The sequence below is a fragment of the Sphaerodactylus townsendi genome, linkage group LG07 (assembly GCF_021028975.2).
Source record: "Sphaerodactylus townsendi isolate TG3544 linkage group LG07, MPM_Stown_v2.3, whole genome shotgun sequence".
In the NCBI taxonomy this organism is placed as follows: domain Eukaryota; kingdom Metazoa; phylum Chordata; class Lepidosauria; order Squamata; family Sphaerodactylidae; genus Sphaerodactylus; species Sphaerodactylus townsendi.
This window is the reverse complement of record NC_059431.1, coordinates 125,863,823-125,877,317: the sequence shown is the minus strand read 5'-3', so window position 1 is coordinate 125,877,317 and position 13,495 is coordinate 125,863,823.

Below are 13,495 nucleotides of genomic sequence, written 5' to 3'. Positions count from 1 at the left end.
TTGGGGGAAACAGCATCGCTTTCAATGTTATTTAAACTGAGGACCCCAGATTCTCCCTTTACGGTGGATTTAAAAGGAGAATCTGGGCTCCCTCGTTTAAACAAGTGATGCTGGAATCCACCCCCAAACAGCATCATTTTCAGTGGTGTTTAAACTAGGGAGCCCAGATTCTCCTTTTAAATCCACCTTAAAGGGAGAATCTGGGGTCCCCAGTTTAAACAACATTGAAAGTGATGCTATTTTGGGATTGATTCTCCCCCACCCTGAAACAGCATCACTTGCAATGTTTAAACTGGGGATCTCAGATTCTCCCTTTAAATCCATGTCAAAGGTGGGGGGATTTAAAAGGAAAATCTGGGGAAATTTGGGAGGTGCCTGCTGGCAGGGGTGCAATTGTTAAGCTAGCAGCACCAAACGTTCAGGGAATCTTTAGGAGACTCCCCTAATGATACCACCCAGGTTTGGTGAAGTTTGGTTCAGGGGGTCCAAAGTTATGGACCCTCAAAATGTAGCCCCCATTTCCTGTTAGCTCCCATTGGAAACAATGGATGATGGGGCACCCCCTTTGGGAGTCCATAGCTTTGGACCCCCTGGACCAAACTTCACAAAACCTGGGTGGTACCAGTAAAAGATTCTCCTGATGATACCTCCCATGTTTGGTGAAGTTTGGTTCAGGGGGTCCAAAGTTATCGACCCTCAAAGGTGTAGCATCCTCTCCTATTAGCTCCCATTGGAAACAATGGGGGATGGGGCACCCCTTTTGGGAGTCCATAACTTTGGACTCCCTGAACCAAACCTCACCAAACCTGGGTGATAGCATCAGGAAAGTCTCCCACAACATCCCTGAAATTTTGGTGCTGCTAGCCTAAAAACTGCACCCTCTGCAGGCCAAAAATGGAAAAACACTGCAAATACAAAAAATCCCACAAACAAACCTGCGCCCCCCACAGGGCTGTGCCCAGGGCAACTGCCCACTTTGCCCAATGGGAGGAATGCCTCTGCCGCCGCATCAGGCAGCCGCACTCCGATGTGGAGCTCCGTTGCTGGGTTGGGATGACTGCTGCTTAGTGGAAGCACAAACACACCACGCACTACCTGCGGCCGGCCACACATCCCTGTCACATCTGAGAAACAGCAGGACACTGACTCCGAAAGCTGTGACGGGGTGACATTCACCTTCTTTGTCAGCATCGTTGGCTGAAAACGTGGAGTAGCCGGAACCCGTTCCAACGTGTTTTCACACTTCACTACAGCTGAGCTGGAATTTTTTCTGACTGTGGAGCAGAAGGCAATAGCTGCAATAAATGCTCCACCTTTCCCCAATCATCTCAAATTATTCACATGAAAGATCCTGTTTTCTCTCTTGGACTCTAATGAAGCTCCTGTTGAACCAATTATTCACTCACTATTCATGCACTGTCTAACAAGGAAGTCTCTGATGCGCCGTCATTAGGAGGAAGACATGATTGGCTCAGTTTCCCTTTCCCCGCCCCCCCCACTCTTCCTCCCCCGTCCCCCCCGGCTTCAAAAATGGTTGTTTTTAGCTGGGATTCTCCAGTCCCACAGTTTGATGGAAAGTGATAAAATGAACCCGGCTACGAAGATTAGCGAAAATGAGAAAACACTTGAGATGGGTGCGTTGGAGTGGTGTGCTTGAGACATGGATTCTTTTTTGGCAAGATATCAGTGATGAAGAGTAAACGTGAGCTAGGAAGGGTGAAGGATGCAGGAGGAACAGCGTTTAGACTTTAGTGGGATAATTAACTTGGCAATTAAGAGCATGGCGTATTCTGCTTTTGTCCTGCAGAGCCAACAACATATGTGAAGTTCATCCTTCATCCACAATTTCAACGCTCCGTTTCTTCCAACCATGAGAAGCAGCCAGGCGGTAGAAGCCAAAGATGACTTTTCCCCCATCAAGTCACAGCTGACATGGAAACCCCTGGTGGGGCTGCCCAGGCAAGAAACATTTGGAGGTAGTTTCTCATTGCCTCCCTCTGCACCACACCCTTGGCATTCCTTGGAGGTCTCCCAGCCAAATACTAGCCAGGGTCACGGCTGAGAGAGTGGTCGCCCAGCACAGTTCCATGGCAGAGTTGGGAATTGGAACCTGGTTTCCCCGGATCCTAGTCCACAACACCATGTTGGCTCTCTAGACTTCTCATTGCAGCCTCTGGACAGAAGCCCAGGAGAGGAAGTCTGGGTCAAGCACGCACAGCCAGCTCAGAACTTGAACAGTAAGGAAACACTGGTTGGATGAATTGTGACATTGTGAGTTCACTGAGCAGAATGAACAACTGCTCAGCTATCATTTATTCATCACCTGATATATATTCTGCTCTGTCCCCTGCAGCAGTTTGGAGCATTTTTTCCCCAAATGCATTTCTGTTCCCAAAAGGTACACCAAACAATTATAATTTAATACAAATCTGGGGACCAGACCTCAGCATTAGGTATTTGGGGGATGGGACCTCTACAGTCCAGGGGAAATTTATTGCACGAAGTGGTCAATGGATTCTTCACCTCTTAGCACAAGAGTCTTTCTTTGGTGTTAGGATTCAGCGTCTCAGCTCGAATGGAGGCATCACCAACTGTGACCCATTCATCTAATGCTAAACAAGAGTGAATTATTATTATTATTATTATTATTATTATTATTATTATTATTATTATTATTATTATTATATTGATACAAAAACAGTTATACACAGCAAACAAGATCAATATGCTGGATTTTGTATTACATCACACGTCGGACACTTCCCAAGCATCTAGGACTGTATGATGTATCGACGAATAATGCGTGCAGAGCCGAGTAGGGTGGCCTTTTGCAGCTGACATATTTATTTATTTATTTATTTATTTATTTATTTATTTATTTATTTATTTATTTATTTATTTATTAAATTTATATACCGCCCGATCCCCGAAGGGCTCCGGGCGGTGAACAACATTATCTAAACATCAATGGGAGCAATCATACAAATATAAATACACAGGCTCCATCCCATAAAATAACTTAAAACTCATAAAAACAGCGAACCATAATACATAATAACAAGAGGCGTCCGACCCCAATTTAAAACCTACGCCCATGAGGGGGGGGGGGACGGTGGGGCCCCTCAATATGAGGGGACCCTGATGTAACTGCCCCAGGCGCAGAGCAGTAAGGGGGCACCGTGTCAGCGGCTGGACACTCCAAAGGCCCGGTGGAACAACACAGTCTTACAGGCCCTGCGGAACTCACCCAAGTCCCGCAGGGCCCGGACAGCTGGAGGTTATGGTGATTTTGTCAGCGCCGATTGTTTTTAAGTGCCGTCCAAGGTCTTTAGGCACTGCACCCAGTGTGCCGATCACCACTGGGACCACCTTTACTGGTTTGTGCCAGAGTCTTTATAGTTCAATCCTTCAATCCTCGTATCGTGTAAGTTTTTCCAGTTGCTTCTCATCCATTCTGCTGTCACCAGGAATTGCAACATCGACTATCCACACTTTCTTTTTTTCCACAATCGTGAGGTCAGGAGTATTGTGTTCCAAAACGTTGTCAGTCTGAATTCGGAAGTCCCAGAGTAGTTTTATGTGTTCATTTTCAGTGACCTTTTCAGGTTTGTGATTCCACCAGTTCTTTGTCACAGGCAGATGGTAGCTGTGGCACAAGTTCCAGTGAATCATCTGAGCAACAGTATTATGCCTCTGCTTGTATTATTATTATTATTGTATTGTCGAAGGTGCCAGCCACAGATGCAGGCGAAACGTCAGGAGAGAATGCTGCTAGAACACGGCCATACAGCCCGGAAACCACACAGCACCCAAATTATTATTATTATTATTATTATTATTATTATTATTATTATTATTATTATTATTATTATTATTATTATTATTAATCAGAAGCATTAATTAGATGGAACAATTTTAAAAATGCATTTGGTATTTCTGGTTGCACATTTATTATTTTAAGCCTTGTAGTAAAACAGCTCAAAACCCAAGTACTTTGGGAGTTACTTCCTGTTCATGAAAAGGGGCGCTTGCTGAAAATGGTGGATATGATCCCAAAGGGAAAGGGGTGGAAACATGAGCTTCTTTGGGTAGAAATGAGGCAAAGTTGCACCCACATTTTAGAGATAGCGATAGTATATTCTGAAGTCTACCCACAAAGCCATCCCATAACCACAAAAGGCGAAGCAGCATGAAAGACCCGAAGTTCATACCGTCTTTTAAACCACGCAAAACACAACCGCAAACGTTGAATTCCGAAGCCGTCAGGGAGCAATATGACTTCGACCAATTTTGGAGATATATTCAGGTCTGTACATTGCGATGGAAGACTGTCCTGGATGCATTTTTGATGGGATACCGTTGTGTTTTATGTCGTTCAAAAAGGTGGGCTTTTTTATGGGAGTATTGCAACAGACTTTACAGGTAATCAACAGAACTGCAAAGGAGAATTGGACTCCGTTATTCGTCACGGGAAAAACAACTTCCCTGCTTCCTCCAGACACCCATAAGCAGACACATTTATTTGTGTATTTATTTAGTTCAATTTATATGCCGCCCTCCCCGAAATACACTGAACCGAAGGCAACACGCCAGCCTGCCAGCTCCTGCCTCAGCAGGTCAGCTGCACAATGAACTCGGGAGATGACCATCTCAGCCACATCGAGCTCATTTATGATTTGCACGTTCCCAGACTGAGTTGGCTCCATTTTTACTACTCATTTTCTTTCCCAGGAACCAGACTGTTCAGTGGCTTTGGCAGCTGACGGCTATTAACTGTCACACTCCAGTAACCAGGGGATAGTTAGAGCAGCATTAAATATTTGCACTGTGCAGAGAGGCCGTAATTCATCTTGAAACCCCTGGGCCCCACCGCACTTGAAGGAGACCCACGTTATTGCTATTCTGATCGCTTTGCTTTTCATTAGGGGTGGGAAATCTGTCAGCTGATGTAAGGGGTTGGTACCCCAGTCAATAACAAGACTCAAGAATGGCTTCAGGAGCTTCATTAGAACTGTGTCTGACCCCTATGGCCAGGTAGCTCAGACTGAAGCCCCAGCTCCCTGGCCCCAGTATAAACCTCACAGTTACAGTCAGTGAACCCCCACCTTTGCATTCCCCCCAAATCAGCATGAGAAAGGACAGTTGAAGACAGTTGCGGTAGATACATTGTTTTGGGAATGGCTTGGCTTCTCCCCGGGAAGGGGCGACTAGGGGGAGTTGGTGGACTCCATTTACTCCATTACTGCAGTAACAAAAGGCCTTGGGCAATGCTAATACGAGTCCAGCGGCAGCCAGACATGCCCGGGCATGTCTTGTGTGTTTTGGCAGGCCCAGAATGGCGGGGTCTGACATTCCGCTCCCCTTAAGGCCCCCCCCAACCCGGTCGACCGGGGTGCGCTTTGTGGAAAGCCTTTATTAAACGGGGCGCGCACACATGCGCTTGAGATACCCATTCATTGAACCCAGGGGGTAAATTAGTCCAAGCCTCCAAGTACTGGAGACGGCCTCGGTGCAAGCGGGAGTCTAAAATCTTGGTGACTTCGTAATGGAGGTTGCCCTTCACCAGGCGGGGCTCCGGCGGCAGCGGGGTCGGGTGCCATTTGCCGTCTAGCTCCGCTTTCTTGAGGAGGCTGGAATGAAACACAGGGTGCACGCCGCATAAGTTTTTAGGCAGTTCTAACTCCATAGCAACAGGGTTGATCACCCGGATTACCTTAAACGGTCCCAAGAACTTAAGCCCCAACTTCCGGGTGCCCGGTAAACACCTCAAGTTTTTTGTGGCTACATAAGCCAAGTCCCCCACTTTGTAAGTCACTGGCCGGCGCTTGCGGTCAGCACATTTCTTGTAGTCCTCTTTGGCCTTGTGCAACGCCTCCTGGACTGTTTTCCAGGACTCCTGAATATGAGCCACCCATTCCTGGAGATCTCCCGGTTCGGGCAGGAGATCTCCCGTCAAGGGGAAAGGTTTGTGGTCGTGTCCCGAGACCACATGGAAAGGGGTTTTGCCAGTACTGGAGTGCACCGAGTTGTTGTAGGCGAACTCGGCATAGGGCAGTAGTTCCGCCCAGTCGTCATTATGATGGTTTACATAGCAACGCAGGTATTGCTCTAGGACCCTATTTGTACGTTCGGTCTGGCCATCTGTGGCTGCGTGGTAAGCTGAAGAGAGTCCTTGTTCCACACTCAGCAACTTTTTTTATTATTATTATTATTAGATTTAATATACCGCCCTATCTCAGCAAGTGACAAACTTGAGGAATTGCCTCCAGAAACAAGAAACAAACTGACTGCCCCGGTTGGAAATTATTTTATGCGGGGCCGCGTGGAGGTGGTAGATATGCTGGATGAATAACTTAGCCAGTTTCTGGGCAGAGGGGATACTGCCGCAAGGAACAAAATAGGCTTGTTTAGAAAACAAGTCCACCACAACCCATATGACCGTTTTCCCTTTACTGGTAGGCAGCTCAGTGATAAAGTCCATGGAGATCACCTGCCAGGGAGTCTCCGGGGTGGGCAGCGGCTGGAGTGGGCTGTTTTCCCAGCACATGTTTCGCCATAGCACAAGTGGGGCAACTCTTAACATAAGCCTCCACGTCTTTGCGAAGGGAGGGCCACCAAAACTGGGCCCAAAAGGCATTACCAAATATTCAAATTGACCCAAAACGATGTCAAACGCAGTCAAATGTTCATGCCCCTCCACAATGCGGATCCTAAAATAGGCTTCCCTTAGATCCAGTTTGGTAAAGAGAGACAGCCTTAGAGAGACAGCCTATCAGGTCCTTGATGAGTGGCAAGGGGTACTTGTTGCACAAAGAAACAGCATTGAGCCCCCGGTAGTCCCTGCAGAGTCTGAGGGACCCATCCTTTTTCTTCCTGTATAGGACGGGTGCCCCCATGTGCGAGGTGGTTGACCGGATAAAACCCAGCTCCAAGTTCTTGTCAATAAATTTCTGTAGGGCCGCTACTTCGGTTTGGCTCATGGAGTAGACCCGCCCTTTGGGCAGCTTGGCCCCGGGGAGAAGTTCTATTTTGCAATTGGTCCGCCGATTCGGTGGTAGCTTGTCACACTCTCTTCAAACATTTTGTGCAAGTCTCTGTAGGCGGCCGGGCTGGAGGGGGTACTGTCACCCTGGGCCGCCAGGGGGCGCAAAGGGGGTCGGTCCGCTGTTGGACTACCAACCGGGCTCTCTTGCCCCCCCTCGATGTGGTCCCCGCAAGGCGGGTCAGTGAACTGGGCCTTCCATTTAATCTCCAGGTCATGGAGTCCCAATTTGGCTATAATGAATTGTCTCTTTTCCCAGTGAGGACCACTTCATTAACACTGGCTCAGTCTTGTGCGTGGAACGGCACCTGGCCATGGAGCTCCCGTCCATTTGTTCAAAGTTCATCAGGGTCTTTAATCTCTTAAACCGCAACCCCAGCTCCTCCGCTACGGTAGGGTGATTGAGGCATTTAGAGCACCCAGAGTCTATAAAGGCCCCCACGGTCACTTGTGTCTGGCAGCTAGGGTTGGATAAAGCTAGGGGAAGAGTCAAGGGTTCGGAAATTTCACTCACCTGTTCACCGGCACCTGGTGGATTGACCTGGCCGTTGTCACGCTTAAGGCCAGGTCGTTGTCGTTTCCCGATGGCTTGCAACTTTCCCCGGAACCCAAGGTATCGGGTAGGCTCTCCTCATCCGAGGAGGGGGTCCCCTCTGTGGCCCTGGTCGCCTTGGCAGAGTGGGGGAGCTTGTTGCCCTTGGTCGTCTTCTTCTTCAGTCCCGATCCGGTGGTCTTGCTTGGAGTTTGAGTGTGCTGATTCTCCGGGTAGTTGGCAATCAGGTGGCCAGCTTCCCCGCAGCACAGGCAGAGTCCAAGGCGCCAGTGGCGAGCATAGACTGTTTCCTTGTCGACTTGGGAGCCCTTCCGCGCCGCAACTCGGCCCTTCGCCGCCGATCGGTGGGGGCTCAATCCCTTGCGGTGCCTTGCTCACTGGACTTCTTGGAGATGACCTTCGGCGTCCCCTGCCAGGCAGATCCAGCCCATGAGGGTGTCAGGATCCCCCGACACTAGGGCCCACTGCAGGATCTCAGGGTTCAGCCCATCCTTGAACATGTGGATGAAGATATTCTCAGGCCAGTTTCACAGACGGCTGGCCAGTTGGTGGAATTCGGCCCCGTAGTCTGCCACCGATCGGTTCCTTTGGCGCAGGCGCTGCAGGCGAGCTCTCGCTTTCTCCTCGAGGAAGGGGTCTTCGAAGTGGCAGCGAAGGGAGACCATGAACTGGTCCAGGTTGCGGAGTTGTTTTTTTAGAACAAGCCAGCTGGATCAGACCAGAGTCCATCTAGTCCAGCACTCTGCTACTCGCAGTGGCCCACCAGGTGCCTTTGGGAGCTCACATGCAGGATGTGAAAGCAAGGGCCAGGTAGCTGAGACTGAAGCCCCAGCTCCCTGGCCCCAGTATAAACCTCACAGTTACAGTCAGTTAATCCCCACCGTTGCATTCCCCCCAAATCAGCATGAGAAAGGACAGTTGAAGACAGTTGCGGTAGATACATTGTTTTGGGAGTGGCTTGGCTTCTCCCCGGGAAGGGGCGACTAGGGGGAGTCGGTGGACTCCATTCACTACATTACTGCAGTAACAAAAGGCAGGGCCTCTGGCCTTGGGCAATGCTAATACGAGTCCAGCGGCAGCCAGACATGTGCGGGCATGTCTTGTGCGTTTTGGCAGGCCCAGAATGGCAGGGTCTGACAGCTGAGCTGGCACCACCGAAAGCTTGTCCTTTATGCAGTTCTGTGACACACGAATAACCAAGGACCATAAACCTTTCTCTTGGCTGCTTTCTTTTGGAAGACTTCCTCTATATATTAAATTGCTGCACATCTCTCTCTCTCTCTCTCTGACTCTAGCACGTTGAAAACTGAAACACAATGTGGGTGTTTTTACTGGGGTGGTTGTGGGATTGTTGGGTGAGCACATGCAGCATGGGGTGGAAAATGGGTTGGTAGAAAATACACAACGGCCGGAGACTGGTTGAAAGCAAGCGTTGTGGTGTGGCTGACCCACTGTGACCATGAAGACATGCAACTTACCATTAAAAGGACTGTGTCTACTCAGCACTAAATAAATAGTTTCGCACTAAGTTGTTCCAGTTTGGCAAGTTATGTGAGGACTGTCAAAATGCCATCTAGCTGCAGCTGACTTATGGCTACCCAGTAGGGTTTTCAAGGCAAGAGACTGAAAGAGGTGGTTTACCACTGCCTTCCCCGCATAATGAGCCTGGACCTCTTTGTATGGTTTCCCATCTAAGTGCTAGCTGAGGCTGTCCCTGCTTAACCTCTGAGAACTGATGAGAGCAGGCTAGTTTGGGCCATCCAGGATAGAGGACAACAGTTAAAAAATGTTGAGTTGCAGCTAACTTATGATGACCCCTGGTCAGTTTTTCAAGGCAGAAGATGTTTGAAGGTGGTTTGCCATTGCCGCTGCCTCCATGTCACAACTCCGGTGTTCCTTGGAGGTCTCCCATCCAAATGCTGGCCAGGGTCAGGGCTGAGAGTGTGTGACTGGCCAAAGGTCACCCAGCAAGCTTCCAAGGGCCACACGTGGATTTGAATCTGGCCTTCCCAGGCCTGATCCCTTCACCTCTACTATTACTCTTGCGGTGGCCATACAGACAGAAAAGAGTGCATCGTTGCTCTTGAAGAATTGGTTGCAGATTTAATCCGGCTTCAGGCTCCCTCTCATCCTAGTAGGGTTAATTTTCCAAAGGGAAGTTTAGCGAAATAATAATAATAATAATAATAATAATAATAATAATAATAATAATAATAATAATAATAATAATAATAATAATAATAATAATAAACCCTTGTCCAACATTCCATATGAAAAATAAAACGTCCAGTTTTCATCTGTGCCAGGGTGTGGCACTGGTATAGAAAGCCGGCGTGCGGTGCGGCAGCCCATACGGCGTGTGGCTTTCAAGTCACAGCTGCCACTGGGCCGAAAGTATTCCCAGGCGCCATCTTCCAAATGCCCCATCTGGCTTTTGTGTAAAAAAGGGCCCTCTGTGACAGCAGTGATGTAGCGCTTTGCCCTTCGGGATCCCCGTCCCTTGCCCTGTGCAGTTCTGCCCCACTGCACACAAAGGGAACCCCCCACCCTACCCCCACGCTTAAGAAAGAAAGGTGCGCTGCAGGCTCTGAAGGCTAGAAGGCAAGCGATAAACAAGATTTGGCACAGCCACTAGTTGGTGCACAGAGTTGCACGTTGCTCAAGGACACGCCCTGGCAGGGGGCTGCAAGTCAGGCAACCATGTTCAGGAGAGAAACTCGCAGCAGGGAGACATTCCCAAGAGGTGCAGGCATGTTGTACAGTTAAAAACCCATGCCTGCTACTTCTGGGAAGCAAACAGGCAACTTCAAATATAAAACCATTGAGGCAGGCCCCAATATGTGCCCTTTGTGGGACACGTGACCGTCCTTTGTTTAACTTGAGAGCAATGATCAGTGTCTGAAATTAAGAGCCTTCAGTCCCTTGGATCTTTTGTACCTGCTAATGAATTGTGTCGTCTCCAGCTCCTTCGAAATCCTGCCAGCAAGAGGGCAGCTGTCCACCTTTCCAACAAGGCTCTCGAGTTCATTGCACGTGATCTATATTTAACTACTGGCCACTCACATGGTTACTGACAGGAGCGATATAAAGCTTGAACGCTCCGGCCTCGTTGCCTGCTGTCTGTCTTCTGCAGGGCAATTCCTGCCCAAAGCCACCACGGCTGAGAGGGACGTCTCCCCACCTCTAAAAGCAGCAGTGGCATAGGAGGTTAAGAGCGTGTGTATCTATCTGGAGCAGGGGTAGGGAACCTGCGGCTCTCCAGATGTTCAGGAACTACAATTCCCATCAGCCCCAGTCAGCATGGCCAATTGGCCATGCTGGCAGGGGCTGATGGGAATTGTAGTTCCTGAACATCTGGAGAGCCGCAGGTTCCCTACCCCTGATCTGGAGGAACCGGGTTTGATTCCCAGCTCTGCCGCCTGAGCTGTGGAGGCTTCTCTGGGGAATTCAGATTAGCCTGTACACTCCCACACACGCCAGCTGGGTGACCATGGGCTAGTCACAGCTTCTCGGAGCTCTCTCATCCCCACCTACCTCACAGGGTGTTTGTTGTGAGGGGGGGAAGGGCAAGGAGCTTGTAAGCCCCTTTGAGTCTCCTACAGGAGAGAAAGGGGGGATATAAATCCAAACTCCTCCTCCTCCTCCTCCTCCTCCTCCTCCTCCTCCTCTTCTTCTTCTTCTTCTTCTTCTTCTTCTTCTTCTTCTTCTTCTTCTTCTTCTTCTTCTTCTTCTTCTTCTTCTTCTTCTTCTTCTTCTTCTTCTTCAACACTCCTCTCAACAGGCAACTATAGGTTTTCTGAGTTCACTTGCACTTTGGAGTGCATCTGTCCTTAAGCTTTTACCCCTTCCCACACCAGAGAAACTTTCATCAGGCCTTTCTAGAGAAAATGCTAAACTTTCTTTTATTTAACAGTCTAGGAAGATAAAAGGTTAGTCTAAGAAGCCTGCCGAGTAGGATTTCCATTGGTCAATGTATGGGGGCTTCACTGCCCTGCATTGGCGTCCAGTGGAATTCCGAATCATTCACAAGGTACGGGTGTTAACCTTTAAGGCCTTACACGGCCTAGGGCCTTCGTACCTTCGGGACCACCTTACCCCATATGTCCCTACATGGCCTTTACGTTCAGCAGAGGCCAATTTGCTGGTGGTCCCTGGCCCCTTGATGACGCGGCTGGCCTCCACTCGGGCCAGGGTCTTTACGGCCCTGGCCCCTGCCTGGTGGAACACTCTTCCTCCATCTGTCCGGGCCCTGCAGGATCTTGGTGAGTTCCGCAGGGCCTGTAAGACCGAGTTGTTCCACCGGGCATTTGGGGAGGCCAGCTGCTGATGGTGCGCCCCTTTCTGTCCCTTTTACATTCTGGGACTTTTACCATCAATGTGACCCACCATCTTCCCCCCTCGTTGGAGGGTTTTTATTGGAAGTTTTTACTGTCAGTCGCCGGGAAGTTTACATGGAACTCTGTATTTTATGGTTTTAATGATTTTACGGTTCATGAGCCATACTATTTATTTAAGATTTATAATTTTTGCTCCATTTATACTGTTGATTCTGATGTTCACCGCCCAGAGCCCTTCGGGGAAGGGGCAGTATATAAATTTGAAGATAAATAAAAATAAATAAATAGGGTTGCCAACTCCAGGTCACAAAAGTCCTGGAGATTTTGGGGTAGCAAAGCCTGGAGAAGGTAGAATTTTGGGAAAGGGGGTATAATTCCAGAGTCCCCCCCCCCCCCCAAGCAGTCCTTTTCTCCAGGGGAATCATTTGGAAAACAGCTACAATTCCAGGAGATTTCCAGGCCTCGCCTGGAGGTTGGCAACCCTATCTGCAAAGACCCCCTTATATAATTCGGCAAAGCAGAATTATTAAAACTTGGGAATCAATTGTGCCAGGAGAAAGCGAGTGTATGTGGACTCACTTGACGGGCCTCAATTCACGCACGCCAAAGTATCCACAGGACTGGAGAAACTGACTGACCCAGCATCATCCTGTAAACCGCAGCACCCACACGGAATTAGTCCAGTGTTTCCCAACCTGTGGGTCGGGCCGATGTGGCTTGTGAAACCTCCGGACGTGGGTCACAGAGCAGCCCTCCCTCTGCGTCCTTCTCTTTCTTTCCTCCTCCCTCACTGCACATTCTCAGAACACCTCCTGGTAATTAATAATTTCACAGCAGAAGCTGAGGGGGGGGGTTTGGGGGGGCGACTGGAGAATAGGAGGCAGCTGTCCGGCATTCCTGGAAAAATCATAGGAGGAGAGCAAGAGGTGTATGCATGCGCAGGGTCTCCCTCGGTACTGCTCCTTCGTCAGCCCAACATCTTGCTCTGCCTTACTGCCCTCAATCTGCTGTGAGACATGGCCTGCCCCCCATCCCTCGCCATCAGCTGTTCACCACCATCTGGCATCTTCACGTCTCCTCAATTCAGCGCCCCCTCGTCAAATCCCACTCTAGCCCCGCCGGCAGAGGAGGAGGAGGCATAGCGCCCACTTGCTTGGGGTTCACAGTGGGGGCAGATGCACCCTTTGTGTGATGCGTGTCGGTTTCTTGAAAACACCAGGTAGGGCGCTGTAGAAAAGGGAAAGTTGAAATAGATGGGTGCCAACGTCAGAGTTCAGGCAGGGCATCGAAAAACTTTGGCCCAGCCCTGCCACCAAACAAAGCGCAAGGGTGCTGTGGGTTTTCTCTGCCAGCCACAGATGCAGGCGAAACGACAGGAGAAAATGCTACTGGAACACGGCCATACAGCCCGGAAACCCCACAACACCCCAGTGATTCTGGCCATGAAAGTCTTCGACAAAACAAAGCACATTTGGACTCATCAGCCACAATTCCAAAAAGGTGGAAACTAATGAATTACTCAACTGTTAGACCCGCTCTATAGTCAAGGTGTGCCTTTGTCTG